The sequence below is a fragment of the Dendrobates tinctorius genome, unplaced genomic scaffold, assembly GCF_039654945.1.
Source record: "Dendrobates tinctorius isolate UK_male_01 unplaced genomic scaffold, ASM3965494v1 ptg000074l, whole genome shotgun sequence".
Classification (NCBI taxonomy): Eukaryota; Metazoa; Chordata; class Amphibia; order Anura; family Dendrobatidae; genus Dendrobates; species Dendrobates tinctorius.
In genome coordinates this window covers 12,189,762-12,215,252 of record NW_027361742.1, presented here as the reverse complement: position 1 = coordinate 12,215,252, position 25,491 = coordinate 12,189,762, and positions in this window count along the sequence as shown.

The window sequence follows — 25,491 nt, the reverse complement described above, 5'->3', positions numbered from 1 at the left end:
CGATTTATGGCGGTTTTTATGTTTGGCGGCTGTCGCACGCTAAAAGACGCTTTTTATTGTAAAAATAGTTTTTGCATCACCACATATTGTGAGCTATAATTTTTCCGTATTTTGACCCACCGAGTCATGTGAGGTCTTATTTTTGGCGGGACGAGTTGACGTTTTTATTGGTACCATTTTCGGGCACGTGACATTTTTTGATCGCTTTTTATTCCGATTTTTGGGGCGCAGAATGAACAAAAACCAGCGTTTCATGAATTTCTTTTGGGGGGGTGCGTTTACACCGTTTCGCGTGCGGTAAAATTGATAACGCGTTTTTATTCTTCGGGTCAGTACGGTTACAGCGATACCTCATTTAGGTCTTTTTTTATGTTTTGTCGGTTTTTTGCAATGAAAACAATTTTATATAAAAAATAATTATTTTTGTATCGCTTTATTCTGCGAGCTATAACTTTTTTATTTTTTTGCGGATGATGCTGCGTGGCAGCTCGTTTTTTGCGGGACAAGATGATGTTTTCAGCGGTAGCATGCATATTTATATGCGTCTTTTTGATCGCTCGTTATTGCACTTTTTGTTCGGTGGTATGATAATAAATCATTATTTTTTGCTTCGTTTTTTATTTTTATTTTTTAAGGGGTTCGCTAAAGGGGTTAACTAATGGGACATCTTGGATTCGGGGGCCTGGAGGAAAGGAGCCCCCCGCAGCAGCGCTGCACATTGCGCTGCTGTGGGGGGCTCAGGGAAGCACGCAGGGAGCCCCCTCCCTGCCGATGCTTCCCTTTAACCCCCGGTACACCGCGATCGCGTTTGATCGCGGTGTGCAAGGGGTTAACGTGTCGGGGGCGGTCCGTGACCGCCCCTGACACATTGTGCCGGGTGTCAGCTATGATAATTAGCGGCGCTCACCACGTGGGCGCCGCTGATCGCGATGACGTAATATTCCGTCCATGGTAATTAGGTCCATGGTAATATTACGTCAATTGTAGGTAAGGGGTTAAATTTTTAGATAAAATTAAATAGGACAAAAAAAATTGACAGTTGCACGGTCACTCAACGTGGAACATTATGTAATGTCTATAGAGGTACCAACTTCATAATAAACATAAATTATGGACAATAATCAATAGGATATGTTAAGTTAATATTAATAAATAAATAAATTAAAGTTTTGTGGTGAAATCTAGTCAATAAAAAGCAGCAAATGAGAGAAAAATTTAGCACATTTAACATAATACATGTCGGGCAGGATGTTGGATTCGGCATTAGGTAAAGCATGATGAAACATAACAAAAACCTATTATATATATATATATTTTTGTTTCTAATACCATTTGTGCATCACGTATACGCTTGTCATATTGTGGATATAATTGTCGGCTAATGTACGTCCAGGACGCTTCCTTCTTTATTTTGAAGGCATTAACAAAGTCCTTGAGGTCCCATATCTCCATGTGTTCATGGACCAGATCCCGGCATCATTTCCACATTTATCAGCCTAGAGATTTTGAAATAGCTTTCCAAATCCTTGGAGGCGTAGATTGCAAACTGTTGGTTTACAATAGCTTAGGGGAGGATGGAAACACTTCCCTGTGTGTCACTTTCTATTATAGGATGATTGAACATCCTTTTATTAATTTCTTTTCACCTTCAGACGGCATGCAGATGGTCCATGTGCCATCCGTTTTTCCACACACCCATTGACTTACATTGGCATGTCTCTTCTGAAATACGAGGACAATTGCAGCATGAGGCAATTATTTTTCTCATCCAGATTCCAGCTGAGAAAAAAATTGCGGAACAGCACTGAGTCATTGAATAACATTGGTACAAGTGCAATCTGAATTTTTTGGGGATTTCATTCCTCTGATTTATACACAGGTTTGAGCAAGGTCTTAATTGCTACCTGGGACCGAGCTGTGCTATTGACTAGTCATACAGGTGGGTCCCCACTGATCGTGATTGGCAAACCTTTGCCTGCATGCGCGCACAAGCAGAGGCTTGTCAGTCACTGTCAGAGGATGGGAAGAAACTGCTGGAACCCCTCTGTACAACTAGTCAATAGTGCAGCTCGGTCCCCAGCAGCTATTAAAAGTATATTTTTCTCTGAAACATTGCATACTTTCAGAGACAAATATGCATGGCTGTGATTGTTAGGCATCGAGTTACCGCCACTGCACAGGGGGAATCTCAAGCCATGTCCTCTGCCGTCTCCCATTCTTCTTCAGCCACAGAGGTTCATGCTCAGCAGAGACATAGGGTCCCAGCGTCTTGCTCAGGCTAATGCTATGCGTTTTGTTGCTGCTGCTGCACCAGGTTCAGCTATACCATCTAGCACTAGTCAGCGACGAGCAGACGCTCCTGGGACTAAGTCCTGCTTTTCGCCATCTGAGCATGCCCATGAGACAACCGCTCATTAGTGGTCGGAGGTCACATGCTCAGGTCCTCGAGCAACTCGGATTGGGCCCTCAGCAAGGTCCTGGAAGGCTGCGGCTATAAAAGGATTGCATGGCCGCACGTCCGTGCGCTAGTATAGTCCATGTGGAGTGAGTGTTGTATGCACGTCTGAATGTCTCTGGTGTCTGACTCATTAAGAGACCCTTACCCTTGGTATGCATGTGTTGATCAGCCTTGCCAGATAGTGCCTTGGCTGCAGGTAGGAGGCAGAGTCAGGGCCTAGCTTCAGCGCCAAGTAGTGACTTGGCTTGTACGCTACTGTGCACTTGGGCTTCACTCTACAGTAGCCAGCGTCTATTAGTGGCATTCGCAGGTGCGATGCCATGTACCTAGTGGGTCTATAGAGGCTCTTTCCCTGCATCTTTGGGGCAGAGTCTTGTGACACTAGCGCTGATTCAGCTATGCCCTGTGACAGTTAAGAGGGTACGAAATCTGTGTTATGTGGTACCGTGGCTCTGTGAAGCAACAGAGCCTGTCGCTACTGCATACTGGGTGGCGGTTAACCCACGTGTGTCAAGTGCGATACCACCATTTTGTGACCGCCATTACCGAGCAGCAGTTGTCATCTCTGCACGGTGGACCCTGGGACACCTTATTACCATCTTTTTATTATTTGGTGCGTTCCGCCTGCCCTAACAGTGATAATACAGCCAATGGCTGATACATGCTGTCCACAGTTTGGGAAGCATGTATAAGTTGACAGGTTAGTTTTAAAGAAGAAGAAAAGGAAATTACTTACCTCACCAGGTGCTCTCCCATAGCTCTTCCTCTGAATTGAAAGGAGAAATACAGGGTGCATCCACTGTGTAAATCCGTATCAAAAAGCACAATAACAGAGAAAAAAGGAAGGTGCTCACCTATTGGGGTTGTGAGGAAGTCACAAACCCATAAACGCATGAGAAGCAGCAGCAAATCTGCACAGGGTCCTAGGACAAATTTGCAAAAACGGCGTGAAAGTGCAATAAGGACTGCGCTTGCTTCTGGTGGAGTACAAGGTTCTTTATTCAGCCAACGCGTTTCCTGAGCCTACTGGCTCACTTCTGCCCTGATGAAGTGAGCCAGTAGGCTCAGGAAACGCGTTGGCTGAATAAAGAACCTTGTACTCCACCAGAAGCAAGCGCAGTCCTTATTGCACTTTCACGCCGTTTTTGCATAGCTCTTCCTCTTGCAGTTGGCATATACCGCTGAGTCATAGAGGAGGAGATGGGCAGGAAGGTATGCTGCGATTCTCCATTGCTGGCAGAGGATCTCCAAAAAGCCAATTTACTAGCACTAAAAAAAATGGTAATGAGGAAAGCTTAACATGAAGCCCCCAGGAACCTTGCCCTCATAATAATCCACTGAGTTCAGGTCAGAAGACTTGCATTGAGACCAGACATTATGCTCACTCCATGCACAGACCGTGATAGCCACCCATCTGAATCTGGCATAAGTCCTCATTGTATTGATTATATCTGTTTTCAAATAAATATTGAATGACTATTACCAAACATCTATCATGTTAATTAAAGTTAATGTTCCTAAATGGATAGATGCATTCATGTTAAATTATTTAATTAATTTTAATTAGCAAGGTTAATCACAAAATGTTTGTACGTAACAAGATTCACTTATGTTGTAGATTTTAATTTATGCTAATTTTTCATTTTAAAACTTACTTTGTTCACTTAATATAATTAATAAATAGCAAACTGTACACGTGATGCATAATTGTAATGAGCAGTAAAGGTCACAAACCAGAGTTGAATTTAAAACAGGAAGAAAGGAACAATTAAAATTCAATGAATATATATGAATGTAGTGAATTGGAAGATTTGTTTCACCTGTAAAGGATAGTTAATGAAGAATTATTACTGCTTTATTTTCAAAGACAATTACATTGCAGCATCCAGCAATAATAATGAAGCACATGCAATTGATATTATCACTGAAAGACCAGCTAAAAATAAAAACTGATAGCTAATCTAAGCAGCAATATGGTAATTTATTCTGATAAAAATGTTTGATAAATATTTTAGTCCAACAACAGAAATTGTGTAAGTTCCCACCAGGTTCCCATGTAACTCTTAGGCTAGGTTCACATTGTGTTAATGCAGTCCGTTCAATGCATAGCGTTGACGGACTGCATTAACGCTACTGTCATATCGTGATCGCGTTTAGCGATCAAGCTAGCACAGCTTCCCTATCTGTGCTAGCAGTGACGGACCCCTGAACGCTGCAGACCGCGTTCGAGGGTCAGTCACAGAATGACGGCACATCGCGAACTCATGCCAATTATAGCATGCGTTGGCGATGTGCTCGCCTATTGCAGTCTATGGGTGCGTTAACGCATCTGTTACATAGCGTTAATGCCGCTATGTAACAGATGCGTTAAACGCTGCCCACAAACACAATTTGAACCCAGCCTCAACACAAGCTGCCAGAGCTGAACTCTGATCATTGACGATAACCATTTAAATGTGTATCTCTGACAGCAGCATTCAAATAAAACTTTTGCCGATGCATGTATGATGGGTTATCATGGCAGCTGGGTGCCTGCATCACTGCCATCATAAGCCATCACAGACAAAAAGGTAGACATATTTTCTAACATCAGGTCAGAATACTTTTACTCTACAGGATGCTGAAGCTCCGAAAATAAAGTGAAAGGCAGCATAGATCCTAATTACTGGGCGCATCATAGATGAGTACACCGTGTTTGAAAAGTATGATTTTAAACACAAGGAAATTTTTCAAAATTTTGAAAAAAATTGAGATTCATACAACATATTTTTGATCCATAACATTAAAATAAGGTTAATAATATAACTTTCATCACAAAATCTTTAGTTTTATTCACATTGGTTGATGAATGAATAAATCCTACAAAAGAAATAACTACATCAAGGATTTTGTATGACTGCCATAATATTTAAGAACAGCACCAAGTCTGCAAGCATGGAATGAACAGGTTGGTGACGTATTGCAACATTTTTTTTTTTCCATTTTTCAAGAATGACCTCTTTTAGAGCCTAGACACAGGATTGAGAGTGATAACAACTTGTCTCTTCAGAGTTCCCCACAAGTGTTTAATTTGGATCAGCTCAAGAGTAGAGTTGAGCGATACCGTCCGATACTTCAAAGTATCGGATCGGAATGGATCGGCCGATCTTAAAAAAAAGTATCGGTATCGCCGATTCCGATACCGGAAGTCCCATTCAAGTCTATGGGACTTCCGGTATCGGAATAAGAAAAACCCTGTTTTTGCCTTGTACAGCCTCTCTGGGGTCTGTACGGGCCTTTCGGGGGGCTGTGCCGGCCTGCCAGGGGGTCTGTGCAGGCTCCGGTGGTCTGTGCCGGCCTGCCGGGGGGCTGTGCCGGCCTGCCGGTGGTCTGTGCAGGCTCCGGTGGGCTGTGCCGGCCTGCCGGGGGGCTGTGCCGGCCTGCCGGTGGTCTGTGCAGGCTCCGGTGGGCTGTGCCGGCCTGCCGGTGGTCTGTGCAGGCTTTGGGGGTCTGTGCAGGCATCGTCCGATGGGACTACAAGTCCCATCGGGCGATGCCTGCTACCATGACAGTGATTGACACATTAGCCAATGATGGGACAGTAGTAGTCCCATCATCCGGCTAATGTGTTGAATGTAAAAAAAAAAAAAAAATTACATGCTACATACATGCTACATACATACAACATGCATACTACATACATGCTACATTCATACTACATATATACTACATGCAACATACATACTACATATATACTACATGCATGCAACATGCATACTACATATATACTACATGCTACATACATACTACATATATGCTACATACATACTACATATATACTACATGCATGCTACATACATACTGCATGCTACATACATACTACATGCTACATACATACTACATATATGCTACATACATACTACATATATACTACATGCATGCTACATACATACTGCATGCTACATACATACTACATGCTACATACATACCACATATATACTACATACATACTACATGCATGCTACATGCTACATACATACCACATACATACTACATACATACTACATACATACTACATGCATGCTACATACATACTACATGCTACATACATACTACATATATACTACATGCATGCTACATACATACTACATGCTACATACATACCACATACATACTACATGCTACATACATACCACATATATACTACATACATACTACATACAATACATTCATACAATACATACAATACATACATAGACATACAGTACATATAACAGAGTAACATACTTACCAATACTTGTCACATTGTTCCCCGAAGCCATTGTCTTTTACGGAATAAATATTAACATAACAAACCACAAAAATACTCACCCATGATCCGAAGCAGTCCACGAGTGTGTCCCACGACGATCTTGGGTAGAGAACGGCAGCATCAGCTGATGCTGCCGTTCTCTACGGGCTGCAGGAATCCAATGACGGAAGGTAGGTATCCTTCCGCACTGTATTCCTCCGCCACTTAAAAAAAAAAAGTCCCTAGTCTCACTTTATGCCATTGCTGCATGGGAAATTCCCACACAGCAATGGCATAAAGTGAGACTAGGGACTTTTTTTTTTAAGTGGCGGAGGAATACAGTGCGGAAGGATACCTACCTTCCGTCATTGGATTCCTGCAGCCCGTAGAGAACGGCAGCATCAGCTGATGCTGCAGTTCTCTACCCAAGATCGTCGTGGGACACACTCGTGGACTGCTACGGATCGTGGGTGAGTATTTTTGTGGTTTGTTATGTTAATATTTATTCCGTAAAAGACAATGGCTTTGGGGAACAATGTGACAAGTATTGGTAAGTATGTTACTCTATGTTATATGTACTGTATGTCTATGTATGTATTGTATGAATGTATTGTATGTATGTAGTATATATGTGGTATGTATGTAGCATGTAGTATGTATGTAGTATGTATATAGCATGCATGTAGCATGCAGTATGTATGTAGCATGCATGTAGTATATATGTAGTATGTATGTAGCATGTAGTATGTATGTAGCATGCATGTAGTATGTATGTAGTATGTATGTAGTATATATGTAGTATGTATGTAGCATGTAGTATGTATGTAGCATGCATGTAGTATATATGTGTTATGTATGTAGCATGCATGTAGTATGTATGTAGTATGTATGTAGTATGTATGTAGCATGCATGTAGTATGTATGTAGTATATATGTGGTATGTATGTATGTATGTAGTATGTATGTAGTATGTATGTAGCATGCATGTAGTATGTATGTAGTATATATGTGGTATGTATGTATGTATGTAGTATGTATGTAGTATGTATGTAGCATGCATGTAGTATGTATGTAGTATGTATGTAGTATGTATGTAGCATGCAGTATGTATGTAGCATGCATGTAGTATATATGTAATATGTATGTAGCATGTAGTATGTATGTAGCATGCATGTAGTATATATGTAGTATGTATGTAGCATGTAGTATGTATGTAGCATGCATGTAGTATGTATGTAGTATGTATGTAGTATTTTTTTTTTTTTTTTTAACATTTAACACATTAGCCGGATGATGGGACTACTACTGTCCCATCATTGGCTAATGTGTCAATCACTGTCATGGTAGTAGGCATCGCCAGATGGGACTTATAGTCCCATCGGACGATGCTTGCACAGACCCCCGGACATCAGCACAGCCCCCCGGCAGGCCGGCACAGCCCCCCGGCAGGCCGGTACAGACCCCCACAGGGTGCACAGACCACCGGCAGGCCGGCACAGCCCCCCGGCAGGCCGGTACAGACCCCCACAGGGTGCACAGACCACCGGCAGGCCGGCACAGCCCCCCGGCAGGCCGGTACAGACCCCGGGCAGTCCACACAGCCCCCCGGCAGGCCGGCAGAGACCCCCGGAAGGCCCGAAATGACGGCGCATCATGATGCGCACACACCGCGCATCATGATGACGTCATTTCGGCTGTCAATCAACTTTGAACTTCCGATTCCGATGCCGACTTCCGATATTGAAAAAATATCGGAAGTCGGTATCGGAATTCCGATACAGCAAGTATCGGCCGATACCCGATACTTGCGGTATCGGAATGCTCAACACTACTCAAGAGCCATATTTGGTCACTGAATCACAATTACCTTGTTTTTCTTCTTAAATCCAGCAGTGACTGGAGATTTCAGTTTTGAATCTGTGTCATGTTGCAAAAGCCAAAGACACTGAGTGATGACAGCATCTTCTCTTTCAATCTGGAGTAGTACATATGTGAATTAATGATACCTTAAGAGAAATATATTTCCCTGACCAAAGCAAACTCATGCAGCCCCACAAAAGGACACTGCCACCACTATGTTTCACAGTAGGCATTATGCATTTCCTTTGCATTACTCACCTTTGCAAGAACACACTGTTTTAGAACCATCAGTACCAAAATCAGTTATCTTAGTCTTAATATTACCACTAGTATAGTAGCAGTAGTAGTATATAAAATAGTAAAGGAGTATAGAGACCCAGTAGTCTTCATATTTTTCAGCATGAGACAAACTTTAGGGGAACAATGAAACAAGTGATGGCAGTATCCTTATGTAGGTGTCATGGGTATACCCCAACAGAGAAAGGCCAGAAGATTGCGGTGTCTTGTTTCACAAACTCCTGCACTGGTTAGAAGTACTTTACCATCTTATTAAACAGTGCGGGTTTTTTCCTTGCTAACAGTGCAAGGGTTAATCTCTTCAGTTGAAGCTCCTGGAGCTTTTGTACCTGGATTATCTCAGACGTTCACTATTTTCCACTTCCCCCTGCTATATTTGCTCACCTCCAGCACTTAAGAATTGCCAGTGTTAGTCTTTACTGGTTTGGAGTTGAAGGTGTATTTCGTATTTGGAGTTGGCATTTGGAGATTTGTTCAGGAAATTATTGCTTGGAGTTTCGTATGTGTGCAGATCCTCATCCTCTCCTATTTGGGTTCTCTTTCCTTTAACTGCTGTCATTTCCAGTCTTTTGTCTTGTGAGTGTATATTGTATGATTGTTTTATTTCATTTAACCCTCTCCGTATTTCCTTTTTTGTCTGGTTAGTATTATCCTATACACTTCAACTTCCCATCAGATAAGGGTTGATATAGTAGAATACCAAGGCATGTTAACCCAGTGATGACACCTTCAGAACTAATCCGGGGAGAGAAATAGAGTAGAGTACTATTTCTAAGGCCCTGGTTAGCGCCCATAGTCCCAAGGCACTGCATGACAGTAAGGCTGCATGAGTGTGCTGGTGTCTGAGAGCTACATTACATTGATGGTATCATGAATTCACAGATGTACTGTTATATCTTGAAATAGAAAATACTACAATTACTCCATGTCATTAATAAATGTGCCCTTTTCCAACATTAAAATAATCAAAAAACACATCTAATGTTACTGTTTCATTTCTGAAGAACAAAGTGAAAGTGATTCAGTGGCTGAGTATGTGTCTTGACTTGAACCCAAACACACTCCTTTGGGGAATTCTAAATAGACAAGTTGAACACCATTCTCCAACCAGCATCCAGACTCTAAAAGAGGTAGTTATAGAAGAATGGAAAAGGTAGATGTCGTAATAAGTCGCCAACTTGATCATTCCATGCTTAGAAGACTTGTTGCTGACTTTAAAAATCATGGAGGACATACAAATTACTAGATGTAGTACTTTTTGATGTGGGTTTTTGCATCAACTAATTTGAGTAAAACTGAAAATTTTGTTATGGAAGTCATATTGCTAACCTTACTTTCTTGTTTTGGGTTAAATAATGTTCTATAAAGGTTAGATTTATCACTGGACTAAATGTTCTTTCTGGTATAGAAAATGCAAATATTCTTGAATACATACCTAGGAACCTTTAAGAAGGAGGGACTGGTTACAAGGTGCCTTTTTTATGAAAGCTTCCTGATAAGAGTTCAAGCAGCTTGTTGCTTGGGTTAAGAAGAAAACAATCTGGTGGCAATTCTTTTTGGTCTAGGCAGTATTCTTGCTAAATTATGGAGAGGACCCAGAAATCTGAACAGGCTTTTAATCAATGATAAGTAAGGATGGAGCATCTTTACCCCTAGGAATATAGGTAGTGCCAGTGTTATTAGTGGACATTACTCGATTAATCCTCTTTGAACTGTTTCCTCTTGAAGAATGGTTACCTTTTTGGCAAAAAGGTTGTGTGGAAGGCAATGGGAATGGAGGAATATGACTATCACTGTGAGAGCCCCTAAACTCAAGACAAATTAATATTTATAATAAAACTGTATGAATGGGGAGATGAGATTCCTTTGTTCTCATTGAGGGATTCCAAAACGTTATTCAGTTGAAGACTAAACAGGCTGCTTGGATGCAAAGGCGAGGAACAGAAATGCAATTTTGAAAATATGTCATCAGCCACAAAGCTTTATCCACAATGTTCTCCTTCCTGTATTCACGAGGAACAAACCTATTGAAACAAACCTGATAGTGTCTAAGGGGTAGTCACCTAAAATTTCTGCAAATAATTTCTTAATTGGCAAATTCTGAAGAATATGTTCCTGAGGAATAATAGTGCATCTGCTTTTTTATTCATGGGATCTCCTAATAAAGCTGAATCTTTGATGGAAATATAAACTTTTGGGACTATCTGGCTTCTTCATGGTCGACTTTCAGAAGAGAATCCCAGTATTTAGAGTCACGATCATCATATCTGTAAGCAGCTTCAAACCTAACCCAATAATCCATCCTCTTTTCAGGTTTCTGCAACTCATTTTGAACTAGTCCATAATAAGCTGATAAGAAGGAAAAGGTTTTCTTTTCTAGCGAAATAAAATTGACTTTGCTTTTTAGAGTCGTTTTGAAAAACCTTTTCTACACAATCATAGATTTAACAGCTTCATGAAGTTTAGAAGTACTGCCTTTATGGAACAGGTAGAGATCTTCAGATGAGGAGTAAGAGAGATACAGTAGCATGTAAAAGTTTGGATACCCCTGGTCAAAATTACTGATAGGCTGTTTTCACACTTTGCGTTTTTTTCACGTTTTTATTCACGTTTTTATTCACAGATTTACCAAAAAATCCACTTAAAAGAAGCTTTCCATTCATTTAAATGCATTTTGCACTTTTTGTGCATATTGATGCCTTTTTTTGCAGTAAAAAACGCAGCATGCTCATTAATTTTGCAGAAAATTCCGCATTTCTTGCTATTGTCTACGTGTCTGGGGACGCGCGGAAAAAATCCTGCATAAAAAAAGCGCGTTTTCTGGGAAGAAGTCCTGTTTTTATACAGAAATGTTCTACATACGTGTGCACATAGCCTTATAGTGAAGAGTTAAGTATGCTGAAGATCACTAAGAGGCATAAAGCTAAAGATGGCACATTTCCTTTGTATTTTAGCCAAAAAAAATTATATATAAAAATTACAAAAAGAAATTTGGGCCAATGCAAACGTTTGTCACCCTGCATGATTAGCACCTGGTAGCACCCCCTTTTTGAAAGTATCACAGCTTGTAAATGCCTTTTATAGCCAACCAGGAGTCTTTCAACTCTTGTTTGAGGGATTTTCATCCATTCTTCCTAGGAAAGTTCTTCCAGTGCTGTGAGATTCCTGGGTCATCTTGCATGTACTGCTATTTTGAAGTCTAGACATGAATTTTCAATGATGTTCACATGAGGAGATTTTGAGGGTCATTATTAAACCTTCAGTTTGCGCCTTTTGAGGCAGTCTAATTTGGATTTTGATGTTCAACCCCAAAGCATGAATGATCCACCCGCATGCTTAACAGTTGGCAAGAAATTTTTTTCCTAAAATTCTGTGACCTTTTTTCTCCACATATACCTTTGATCATTGTGGCCAAATATTTCTATTTTAACCTCATCGGTCCACAAGACTTGATTCCAAAATGAATCAGGCTTGTTTGGATATTCTTTTGCATACTTCTGATACTGAATTGTATGGTGAGGGTACAGGAGAAGTTTTCTTCTGATGACTCTTCCATGAAGGCCATATTTGTGCAGGTGTCTATGATCAGTAGAGCAATGTGCCACAACTCCAGAGTCTTCTAAATCTTTCTGAAGGTCTTTTCCAGTTAAGCGGAGGATCTGATCTGCCTCTCTAGTAATCCTACAAGGAGCACTCACTGAAATTTTGCTTGGTCTTTCAGACCATATCTTGACCTCCACTGTTCCTGTTAGCTGCTATTTACTAATTACACTTTGCACTGAGGAAAGGACAACTTGAAAATGTTTTGCTATCTTCTTATAGTCTTCTGCTTTATGGGCCTCCACCATTTTTATTTTCAGAGTGCTAGGCAGCTGCTTGCAAGCTAATAAATTTGATGATAGTGAACATGTCATAACCCTAATAGGCTAATTAAGGTCTGAAACTTTGGTTAAAGCTATCTAAGCACACAAATCTCCACAAATCTTTGCATCAGTTGATAATTATTTTTGTAATTTTAAAAATGTAAAAAATAATATACATTTGTGTAAAGAAAAGTGTTTTCCCCTTTCTGATTTCCTATTCTTTTGCATGTTTGTCACACTTAGATGTTTCAGATCACCAAACAAATTTAAATATTATACAAAGATAACACAAGTAGACATAAATTTTTAAATTAGGGTCTTTATTAATAATGGAAATATAAATCCAAGCCTACAGGGCTTAGTGTTAAGTGATAGCCCCTGTCCCTTAAAATTTAAATTAACTGTGGCTTATCACATCTTTGGGAAGCTGAGGTCAAATTCCCTAGCCATATCCAGACCTGATTACTGCCACACCTATTTTCAATCAATAAATCGCTTAAATAGAATCCTTAAAAGCTAAACGTTATGCCACGATAGAAAAAAATGCTGAAACAAATGAAAAATAAAGTAATTGTGATCTTTCTGTCTTGAAAAGGTTATAAAGCCTTTTCTAAATCTTTGGGATTCTAGCGAACCTCAGTGAGAGCCCTTTTCCACAAATGGTGAAAACATGGAATAGTGTTGAACCTTCTAGGGAGTGGCCAGCTGACCAAAATTACCCTAAGAGTGCAGCAACAACTTATCCAAAAGGTCACAAAAGACCTCACAAAACATGCAAAAAACTGAAGGCATAATTTGCCTCAGTTAAAGTCAGTGCTCATGACTAGAGTTGAGCGACTTTTGGTTTTTTAGGGTCGCGTTTCGTTTCGTGAAACCCGACTTTTCCAAAAGTCGGGTCGAGCAAGATCGTCCGATTATAGGGAAAAGTCGGGGTCGTCCCGAAACACGAAACCCAATGTAAGTCAATGGGGAATAAAAGTCGGCAGTGAGAGGAGGACAGGAAACACACCTACAGTGCCCATTTGAATGCCAAAAGCATCAATTCTTCTTTCTTAAGCTTGTGAACCTTAATTAACTTCATATTACAAGTTATGCACAGAAAAATGGGGGTTATTTGGCTACAAACTGTGGGGGGGGGAGGGCTGGCTCCAGGTTTTCATGTGCCCTGGGTGAAAGAGCGCCCCTTTAACACATACCACAACTCATCATGCTCCGATACGGCAGAGAAATAGCGGTATAGTACAATGAAAAATACCTCACTTTTTACATCTCATGACGAGGCCCATCTATTTCTCCATACAGAATCATTGGTCCCATATAATGTTTGAAACAGTATATGATGAGCTCCACATAATGCTACAGTATATGTTGGTCCCCATGGATGAAGCTCCACTGTCTTATGGGCCCAAATAATGCTCCAAACATAATGGGCCCCATTTCTAATGCTCTAGTGTATAATGGGCCCTGTAAATGCTGCTCCAGTGTCTGATGTCCACCTTTGGAATGTTCCAGTGTATGGTGGGCCCCATCTATCATTCTCCAGAGTATAGTGCTCCCCAAAAATTGCTGTCCCAACATTGAAAACAATCAAATAAGTCTCCTCGCTAGGGAATCCCTGTACTTGTCTGGACAGGTGCTGTAGCTTGCTTAACAGCTCGCCAGCCGTTCTCACGCCCAGTATGGATTGCACGTGATTGCACAAAGGTTAGAAAGGGTACCGTATCCCTGGATAACATGTATGGATAGCGTACACATTCAAAATATATGTCTATACAGCATGAGGCAGGCTCAGACGGTGTTAGGCCCAGTATGGATTGCACGTCATTGCACAAAGGTTAGAAAGGGTACCGTATCCCCGGATAACATGTATGGATAGCGTACACATTCAAAATATATGTCTATACAGCATGAGGCAGGCTCAGACGGTGTTAGGCCCAGTATGGATTGCACGTCATTGCACAAAGGTTAGAAAGGGTACCGTATCCCCGGATAACATGTATGGATAGCGTACATATTCAAAATATATGTCTATACAGCATGAGGCAGGCTCAGACGGTGTTAGGCCCAGTATGGATTGCACGTCATTGCACAAAGGTTAGAAAGGGTACCGTATCCCCGGATAACATGTATGGATAGCGTACACATTCAAAATATATGTCTATACAGCATGAGGCAGGCTCAGACGGTGTTAGGCCCTGTATTGATTTCACGTCATTGCACAAAGGTTAGAAAGGGTACCGTATCCCCGGATAACATGTATGGATAGCGTACACATTCAAAATATATGTCTATACAGCATGAGGCAGGCTCAGACGGTGTTAGGCCCAGTATGGATTGCACGTCATTGCACAAAGGTTAGAAAGGGTACCGTATCCCTGGATAACATGTATGGATAGCGTACACATTCAAAATATATGTCTATACAGCATGAGGTAGGCTCAGACGGTGTTAGGCCCAGTATGGATTGCACGTCATTGCACAAAGGTTAGAAAGGGTACCGTATCCCCGGATAACATGTATGGATAGCGTACACATTCAAAATATATGTCTCAGGAGGCAGGCTCAGACGTGTCAGGCACAGTATGGATTTGACGGCCCAGATTACACAGAGGAGGAGCAGGGAGAGGTAAAGATTGCAAATGCTGGGGCCCTGCCCAAGCAAGGGGGGCCCACTCGTGGGCGTCGGTACTGGCACTGGGCCCCTCATAGTACAGCGGTGTGTCTGACGGCGGGTGTGCACCACCGCCGTCAGAGACACTTGATTGCACTATGAGGGACCCTGTGCCAGTGCCCGCGCCCAAGAGTCGGCCTACCCACCTGTCCAGGGCAACGGCACTCGCACGGTGTCGTGCGGTAGGTGGTGACCCCGGCCATGGGGGGGGAGGCAGCACAGTTAGGGAGTTTTAGAAAGTGGCATATGTTGATGTTGGACATTCAGCTGATGCAAAAGGCGAAATAGGTGAAGTACCAGGAAGAGGTGGACCAAAGCAAGCCATTTTTCTGTCACCCTATGTGTCATCAGGGGAAGGTGGGACAAAATCCTTGGAAACCCATGCGTGGTTCATTTTAATGAAGGTTAGATCATCCACATTTTGGGTTGACAGACGGGTCCTTTTTTCTGTAAGGATTGATCCAGCTGCACTGAAGACTCTTTCCGATAGCACACTTGCAGCTGGGCAAGCAAGCTCCTGTAAGGCATATTGGGCCAATTCAGGCCAGGTGTCCAGTTTAGCGGCCCAATAGTCAAAGGGGAATGACCTGTGTGGGAGAACATTGATATGGGAGGAAAAGTAGTTTGTAACCATAGTTGACAACTGCTGTCTCCTGTCACTTTCCATCGATGCAGTATTACCAGTTGTGTGAGCGGTATTTGAAAAATCAGTCCACAACATTGTCATGAAACCCCTGTCTCCAACGCCACTTCTGCTGTGTGCACCACGAACACCTCTGCCAAGCTGCCCCCGGCCCGTACGGCTCGTGTGAGAACCATCACCGCTGCTGTGTGCTGGGAATGCCTCAAGCAACCGATTTACCAGAGTTGCTTGTTTATTAGCCAATATTAGGTCAAGGTTCTCCTGTGGCATGATGTTTTGTAATTTGCCTTTATAGCGTGGATCCAGGATGCTGGCCAACCAGTAGTCGTCATCGTTCATCATTTTGGCAATGCGGGGGTCCCTTTTTAGGATCCGCAAGGCATAATCTGACATGTGGGCCAATGTTCCCGGTGTCAATGATGCACTGCGAGTGCTGGGTGGAGGAGCACTTTCTGGCAAATCCACATCCCTCCAGTCACGCACAAACCCTGTACCAGACCTTGCCACGCCAACATTTTCACTTGCCCCACGAGATGCATCCTCCTCCCCTAAGTAATCATCCCCATCATCCTCCTCCTCCTCCTCCTCTTCTTCCTCCACTTCGTCCAGGAGAGGACCCTGAGCAGACAATGGCTGAATGTCATCAAGGATTCCCTCCTCCTCTTCGTCCTCATCAACATTGGCTGCAGACGCCTGCTCCTTAAGGTGCGTCAAAGTTTGCATGAGCTGACGCATAAGTGGGATGCTCATGCTTAGGATGGCGTCGTCTGCGCTTACCAGCCGTGTGCATTCCTCAAAACACTGAAGGACTTTACAAAGGTCTTTCAGCTTCGACCACTGCACGCCTGTCAACTCCATGTCTGCTCTCAAAGTGCCTGGCCGTGTATCCTCCCACAAATGCATTATGGCCTGCCTCTGCTCGCACAGCCGCTCCACCATGTGCAGGGTGGAGTTCCACCTTGTTGCAATGTCGATAATGAGGCGGTGGTTGGGAAGGTGGAGCAATCGCTGCAGCTTCTGCATACGAACGGAGTGTACAGGCGACCGGCGGATGTGCGCGCACAGTCTTCGCACCTTCTGGAGCAGGGCTGTTAACTCCGGATAATTTTTGAGGAAGCACTGCACCACCAGGTTCAATGTGTGAGCCAAGCAAGGTATGTGGCTGAGTTTTGAAAGGGCTATGGCTGCCAAAAAATTACGGCCGTTATCACTAACTACCTTGCCTGCCTCAAGATGTACACTGCCCAGCCATGACTCAGTTTGTCGCTTCAAGTACTCGGCCAGCACATCGGCGGTGTGTCTGTCGCCCAAACACATCATCTGCAACACAGCCTGCTGACGCTTTCCACTAGCTGCTCGATAGGGGGACACATCGTGTGCAACAGTGGCAGCTGCAGATGGAGTGCTCGTATGACTGCGCTCTGTGGACGAGCTTTCGCTTCTGGAGGAGGAGGAGGAGGAGGAGGAGGGTCGAACGCCTACAGCCAACTGTTTCCTATACCGTGGGCTAGGCAGCACTGTCCCACCACCGCTGTCCCCTGTGGACCCTGCATCCACCACATTAACCCAGTGCGCAGTGATGGACACGTAACGGCCCTGGCCATGCCGACTGGACCATGCATCAGTTGTGAGGTGCACCTTTCCGCTCACTGACTGCTTGAGTGCATGGACAATGCGGCCTTTCACATGATGGTGGAGGGCTGGGATGGCTTTGCGAGAGAAGAAGTGGCGACTGGGTAGGTCATAGCGTGGTACTGCATAGGCCATGAGTTCGCGGAAAGCTGTGCTTTCCACCAACCGAAAGGGCATCATCTCAAACGAGATTAGTTTGGCAATGTGGGCGTTCAAACCCAGTGTACGTGTATGAGAGACTGAGTACTTTCTTGACCTACTCATAGTGTCTGGGAGGGTGAGCTGGACTTGAGAGCTGCATATGGTGGAAGTAGCGGTGGACAGGGCGGACTGAGAGAGGGTTGATGATGGTGATGGAGTTGGTGTTCTTTCTGATGGCCTAGAATCAGTCTTTCGTTGATATAACAGTGGGATTCCCTGACTGCTGTGGCCTTGCAACGACACCTCAACATTTGCTGCTGTGCTAACCGGTGGGCTTACAGTGGGGGAAACAATGTAGCGTTGCTGACTACCTTCGTTGTGATCAGTTGCACATGTGGCACTTGAGGTTTGGTGTTGTGTCCACGCTTGCAAGTGCATGCTGGTTAAATGTCTAAGCATGCAACTGGTATTCAAATTTTTCAGATTTTTCCCTCGGCTAAAGGTCTTTGCACACTTCTTACAGATAACCTTGGCCTGATCATGAGGATTTTGTTCAAAAAAGTGCCACACTGCACTCTTCCTACTTTGGCAGACATTTTGCGGCCTAGCACGCTGTGATCTTTTGACCCTCTGGACAAGCTGTCCAGCAACTCTTTTGATGTTTGGAACCTGTCTTTGGAGTGCTCCGGGCCTGCCAGATAACAGCTGTTGCGATGTCGATGTCTGCTGTGGATGCTCCTCATCTGAGCTATTGGAAGCAGCACCCTCTTCCCCCAATGGATGCCAATCTGGGTCAACAACTGGGTCATCCATCACCTCCTCTTCTATGTCATGTGCACCTTTCTCTGTGTCACCGTGTATGGTGGTATAGTGTGCGGGAAGGGGCACCTGAGTCTCATCAGGGTCAAAATCTGGCTCTGTACACTGCGAGGACAATGTAGTGCTCTGAGTGAATGTACCAGCAGAATCATCCATCAGCGGCTGTGCATCAGTGCACTCCATGTCAGATTCATCTTGGCCTGGGTAATTCACCATTTCACTTGATAATCCAGGCATGGTATGTGAAAACAGCTCCATGGAGTAATCAGTAGTATGGCCTGCGTCATCCTTCAATCTTGGTTGGGGTGAAGGACACAAGGAAAGGTGTGGTTCATGAACATGAGCCTCCAATGACGACTCAGTGCTTTTACTTTTTACAACTGAAGAAGAGGAGGCGATAGAGCTGGAGGCTGAGTCAGCAATGTAAGACAAAACTTTTTCCTGATGCTCTGCCTTTAAAAGCGGTTTGCCAACTCCTAGAAAACTAAGCGTTCGAGGCCTTATGTAGCCAGACGATGACGCAGGGTCAGCACCTCCTGCATTCGGTCCTATTTTGCTCTTGCCACTACCATCAGATCCACCACCAACACCATCATTACCAGCTGCCAACCCCCGCCCAATTCCACGACCTCTTCCACCAGCCTTCCTCATTTTTGGTAGAAATGTAGACAAAATCCAACAAACTATATAGTAATGTAAAACAAGGTACAAGGTGTCTATAGGACAGGGGAGTTTTAGAATTTCTGCACACACTTGTGGACAGTGGACACTTGTGGATTGTGTGCGGCCCACTGATATCTGAGCGCTATGTGACACGCTCGATGGCACAGCTGCCTGTGACCAAAGTGACGAGAGGATAATGGAGATTTTGAATCTCTGCGTACACTTTTGGACACTGGACACTTGTAGATTGTGTGAGGCCCACTGATATCTGAGCGCTATGTGACACGCTCGATGGCACAGCTGCCTGTGACCAAAGTGACGAGAGGATAATGGAGATTTTGAATCTCTGCGTACACTTTTGGACACTGGACACTTGTAGATTGTGTGAGGCCCACTGATATCTGAGCGCTATGTGACACGCTCGATGGCACAGCTGCCTGTGACCAAAGTGACGAGAGGATAATGGAGATTTTGAATCTCTGCGTACACTTTTGGACACTGGACACTTGTGGATTGTGTGAGGCCCACTGATATCTGAGCGCTATGTGACACGCTCGATGGCACAGCTGCCTGTGACCAAAGTGACGAGAGGATAATGGAGATTTTGATTCTCTGCGTACACTTTTGGACACTGGACACTTGTAGATTGTGTGAGGCCCACGGATATCTGAGCGCTATGTGACACGCTCGATGGCACAGCTGCCTGTGACCAAAGTGACGAGAGGATAATGGAGATTTTGAATCTCTGCGTACACTTTTGGACACTGGACACTTGTAGATTGTGTGAGGCCCACTGATATCTGAGCGCTATGTGACACGCTCGATGGCACAGCTGCCTGTGACCAAAGTGACGAGAGGATAATGGAGATTTTGATTCTCTGCGTACACTTTTGGACACTGGACACTTGTAGATTGTGTGAGGCCCACTGATATCTGAGCGCTATGTGACACGCTCGATGGCACAGCTGCCTGTGACCAAAGTGACGAGAGGATAATGGAGATTTTGAATCTCTGCGTACACTTTTGGACACTGGACACTTGTAGATTGTGTGAGGCCCACTGATATCTGAGCGCTATGTGACACGCTCGATGGCACAGCTGCCTGTGACCAAAGTGACGAGAGGATAATGGAGATTTTGAATCTCTGCGTACACTTTTGGACACTGGACACTTGTGGATTGTGTGAGGCCCACTGATATCTGAGCGCTATGTGACACGCTCGATGGCACAGCTGCCTGTGACCAAAGTGACGAGAGGATAATGGAGATTTTGAATCTCTGCGTACACTTTTGGACACTGGACACTTGTGGATTGTGTGAGGCCCACTGATATCTGAGCGCTATGTGACACGCTCGATGGCACAGCTGTGACCAAAGTGACTAGAGGATAAGGGAGATTGGATTGCTTTTAAAAAAGCAGTTTGCGGAGCAGTGGGTAAACAGCAATGCCAGCGTGTCAGGAAGCCTTAGAAGGCAGCCCAACAACCAACACCACTGATACACCACAATATAGCCTCCCCTTGCACTGCACACACAGTGATTTGTGTGTTGTGCAAGCCAAATCGCTAGCAGCAGAAGCAGTTCTTTTGTCTTCTTCCCTGCCTAACGCTCTCCCTACAGAATCAGCAGCAACCTCTCCCTATACTAAGATCGGCAGAAGTAAGATGGCGGTCGGCGTGCACGCCCTTTTATACCCCCTGTGACGCCCACCAAAGCAAGCCAATCACTTGCATGCCCTTCTGAAAGATGGTGGTGACCCGTGCCTAGGTCATCACGTTGCCCACAGTGTCCGTGGATCCTGATTGGCTGAAAAAGAGCGCAAAACAAACTTTTGAAACGCGACTTTGGCGCGTAAGTCGCCGACCTCGTGGCCGACCTCATCCTAGGGTCGGGTTTCGTTTCATGAAACCCAACTTTGCCAAAAGTCGGCGACTTTTGAATTTTTTCGACCCGTTTCGCTCAACTCTACTCATGACTATACCATAAGAAAGAGACTTGGCAAAAATGGCCAGCAGGGCAGAGTTCCAAGACAAAAACCATTGCTGAGCAATAAGAACATAAAGGCTCATCTCAGTTTTGCAAGAAAACATCTTGATGATCCCCAAGACTTTTGAGAGAATGCTCTATGGACTGATGAGACAAAAGATCAACTTTTTGGAAGAACCCATTATATCTGGCATAAAAGTAACACAGCATTTCAGAAAAGGAACATCATATCCACATTAAAATATAGTGGTGGTAATGTGAAAGTCTGGGGCTGTTTTGATGCTTCAGGAACTGGAAGACTCACTGTGGTAAATGGAATCATGAATTTTGCTGTCTACCAAAAAATACTGAAAGAGAATGTCTGGCCATCTGTTCGGACATTTTCCACAATAATTTGCAAAATAAATGTTGCCAAATCAGACAAGGTGATTTTCTGGATTTGTTTTCTCATTGTGACTCTCATAGTTGTGGTCTACCTATGGTGTCAATTGCAGGCCACTCTCATCTTTTTAAGTGGGAGAACTTGCACAATTGGTGGCTGACTAAATACTTTTTTTCCCACTGTATAAATTTGCAGAAAGAAAAAATGGAGTAAACTGCATTCACCGAAAGAATCGTAGAAAGTTGTATATAAAACCAAAAAAACTTTATTATTGCAAAAAAAAAACATTTACAAGAATAGTATACTATGAAGTCACTGAAGAAACAATATTAGAAACACTGCTGCAAGACGATCCCCACATGAAATTAGGGAAATCAGAAATATTATGCACAAACGAAGAGTCAAAGCCAGCATGAGTTATATATATGACAATGTGAGTTAGACAAAATTATTTCTGAAATCTGAATACAGAAAAAAGTGCAAGTACAAAGAACATTTTTATAAGGTATAGAACTCAACCTTTTTGATACCCTAATGTGTACAATTCTGTTCAAAATACTAAACAAATAAAGTGACAATTGCAGCAGGATTATACAACCATTAAATGTCAACAAAAAAGTTGATTCATCACCAAAAATTTAGAAAATTTGATAACTAGGCAAAAGTATGTGTAAATGATGCTCACAATCAGTTCCAAAAGAAAAATAAATAAAGTGGCAAGTGCAACTTGGAATAAATGAGTAAAGGGTTGACTATTTGTTTACGATCTTGAATTATGGATTTTGCTCCAGTGTTTCTCGTATTGTTTCTTCAGTGACCTCATGGTATAATATTCTTGTATTTTTCATTTTTTTATGCAATAATAAATTATTTTGGTTTTATATAAACCTTTTTATCATTCTTTTGGTGAGCGTAGTTTACAGAATCTTTTTCTTTCTATATGTACAGATGCTTCTCACAAAATTAGAATATCATCAAAAAGTTAATTTATTTCAGTTCTTCAATACAAAAAGTGAAACTCATATATTATATAGAGTCATTACAGAGTGATCTATTTAAAATGTTTATTTCTGTTAATCTTGATGATTATGGCTTACAGCCAGTGAAAATCCAAAAGTCATTATTTCAGTAATTATAAATTATTAAATTATTATAAATGATTAAATGCGATAAATAACCAAATACAACTGCAAAGGCTTACTAAGCATTCAGAAAGGTCCCTTAGAAGAATAAAGCTACGTTAAAGCCAATCACACCATTGCTTTTCTTGTGAAATTCTCAATAAGATTGATATGTCACATGACCCTCTTACCACTGGAAAAAATAAAGTTGGATCCAAAATGGCAGACTTCAAAATGGCCACCATGGTCACCACCCATCTTGAAAAATTTCCCCCTCCCTTATACTAATGTGCCACAAGCAGGAAGTTGATATCACCAACCATTCCCATTTTATTTAGGTGTATCCATATAAATGGCCCACCCTGTTTATATACAGCTCTAGCAAAAATTAAGAGACCACCACATCAAAACCCTGTCATGGGCAGCTCATTCTCCAGACCTGAACCCCATTGAAAACCTCTGGAAAGTAATCAAGAGGATAATGAATAGTCACAAGCCATCAAACAAAGAAGAACTGCTTACATTTTTGCACCAGAAACAGTGTGAAAGGCTGGTGGCAGGCATGCCAAGACACATGACAGCTGTGATTAAAAATCATGGTTATTCCACAAAATATTGATTTCTGAACCCTTCCTGAGTTGAAACATTAGTATTGTTGTTTCTAAATGGTTATGAGCTTGTTTTCTTTGCATTATTTGAGGTCTGAAAACACTAGGTTTTTTTTACTTTGACCATTTCTCCTTTTCAGAAAAAAAATCAAAATGCAGGAAAATTCAGAGACATGTCAGAAGTTTGTAGACTAAATGAACAATTTTACACAAAAATATACCTATAAAGAGGAAAATCAGACAAACTGAACATTTGATACACTACCGTTCAAAAGTTTGGGGTCACTCAGACAATTTTGTGTTTTCCATGAATACTCATACTTTTATTACTTTTATTAATCAAATGAGTTGCCAAATGAATTTAAAATCTAGTCCAGACATTGACAAAATTTGAAAAAAAAGATTTTTATTTGAAATAATAATTTTCTCCTTCAAGCTTTGCTTTCGTCAAAGAATGCTCCCTTTGCAGCAATTACAGCATTGCAGACCTTTGGCATTCTAGCAGTTAATTTGCTAAGGTAACCTGGAGAAATTTCACCCCATGCTTCCAGAAGCTCCTCGCACAAGTTGGTTTGGCTTGATGGGCACTTTTTGCGTACCATACGGTCAAGCTGCTCCCACAACAGCTCAATGGGGTTGAGATGACTGCGCTGGCCACTCCATTACAGATAGAATACCAGCTGCCTGCTTCTTCCCTAAATAGTTCATGCATAATTTGGATGTGTGCTTTGGGTCATTGTGCTGTTGTAGGATGAAATTGGCTCCAATCAAGCGCTGTCCGCAGGGTATGGCATGGCATTGCAAAAATGGAGTGATAACCTTCCTTATTCAAAATCCCTTTTGCCTTGTACAAATCTCCAACCTTACCATCACCAAAGCAACCCCAGACCATCACATTACCTCCACAATGCTTGACAGATGGCGTGAGGCACTCTTCCAGCATCTTTTCAGTTGTTCTGCATCTCACAAATGTTCTTCTGTGTGATCCAAACACCTCAAACTTGGATTCATCTGTTCATAACACTTTTTTCCAATCTTCCTCTGTCCAATGTCTGTGTTCTTTTGCCCATATTAATATTTTCCTTTTATTAGCCAGTCTCAGATATGGCTTTTTCTTTGCCACTCTGCCCTGAAGGCCAGCATCCCGGAGTCGCCTCTTCACTGTAGACATTGACTCTGGTGTTTTGCGTGTACTATGTAATGAAGCTGCCAGTTGAAGACCTGTGAGGCATTGATTTCTCAAACTACAGACTCTAATGTACTTGTCTTGTTGCACAGTTGTGCAGCGGGGCCTCCCACTTCCCTTTCTACTCTGGGTAAAGCCTGTTTGTGCTCTCCTCTGAAGGGAGTAGTACACACCGTTGTAGGAAATCTTCAGTTTCTTGGCAATTTCTCGAATGGAATAGCCTTCATTTCTAAGAACAAGAATAGACTGTCGAGTTTCACATGAAAGTTCTTTTTTCTGGCCATTTTGAGAGTTTAATGGAACCAACAAATGTAATGCTCCAGATTCTCAGCTAGTTCAAAGGAAGGTCACGTTTATAGCTTCTCTAATCAGCCAAACTGTTTTCAACTGTGCTAACATATTTGCATAGGGGTTTTCAAGGATATTCTAACCATCCATTAGCCTTCTTACACAGTTAGCAAATCCAAAGTACCATAAGAACACTGGAGTTATGGTTGTTGGAAAAGGGCCTCTATACACTTATGAAGATATTGCATTACAAACCAGATGTGTGCAGCTAGAATAGTCATTTACCACATTAACAATGTATAGAGTGTATTTCTGAATCATTTAATGTTAGCTTCATTGGAAAAAACTGTACTTTTCTTTCTATAATAAGGACGTTTCTAAGTGACCCTATTTTGAACGGTAGTGTGTATATATATATATATATATATATATATATATATAAATTATATATATACAGTGCCTTGTGAATGTATTCGGCTCCTTGGAACTTTTCAACCTTTTCCCACATATCATGCTTCAAACACAAAGATACCAAATGTAACTTTTTGGTGAAGAATCAACAAGTGGGACACAATTGTAATGTTGATCGAAATTTATTGATTAT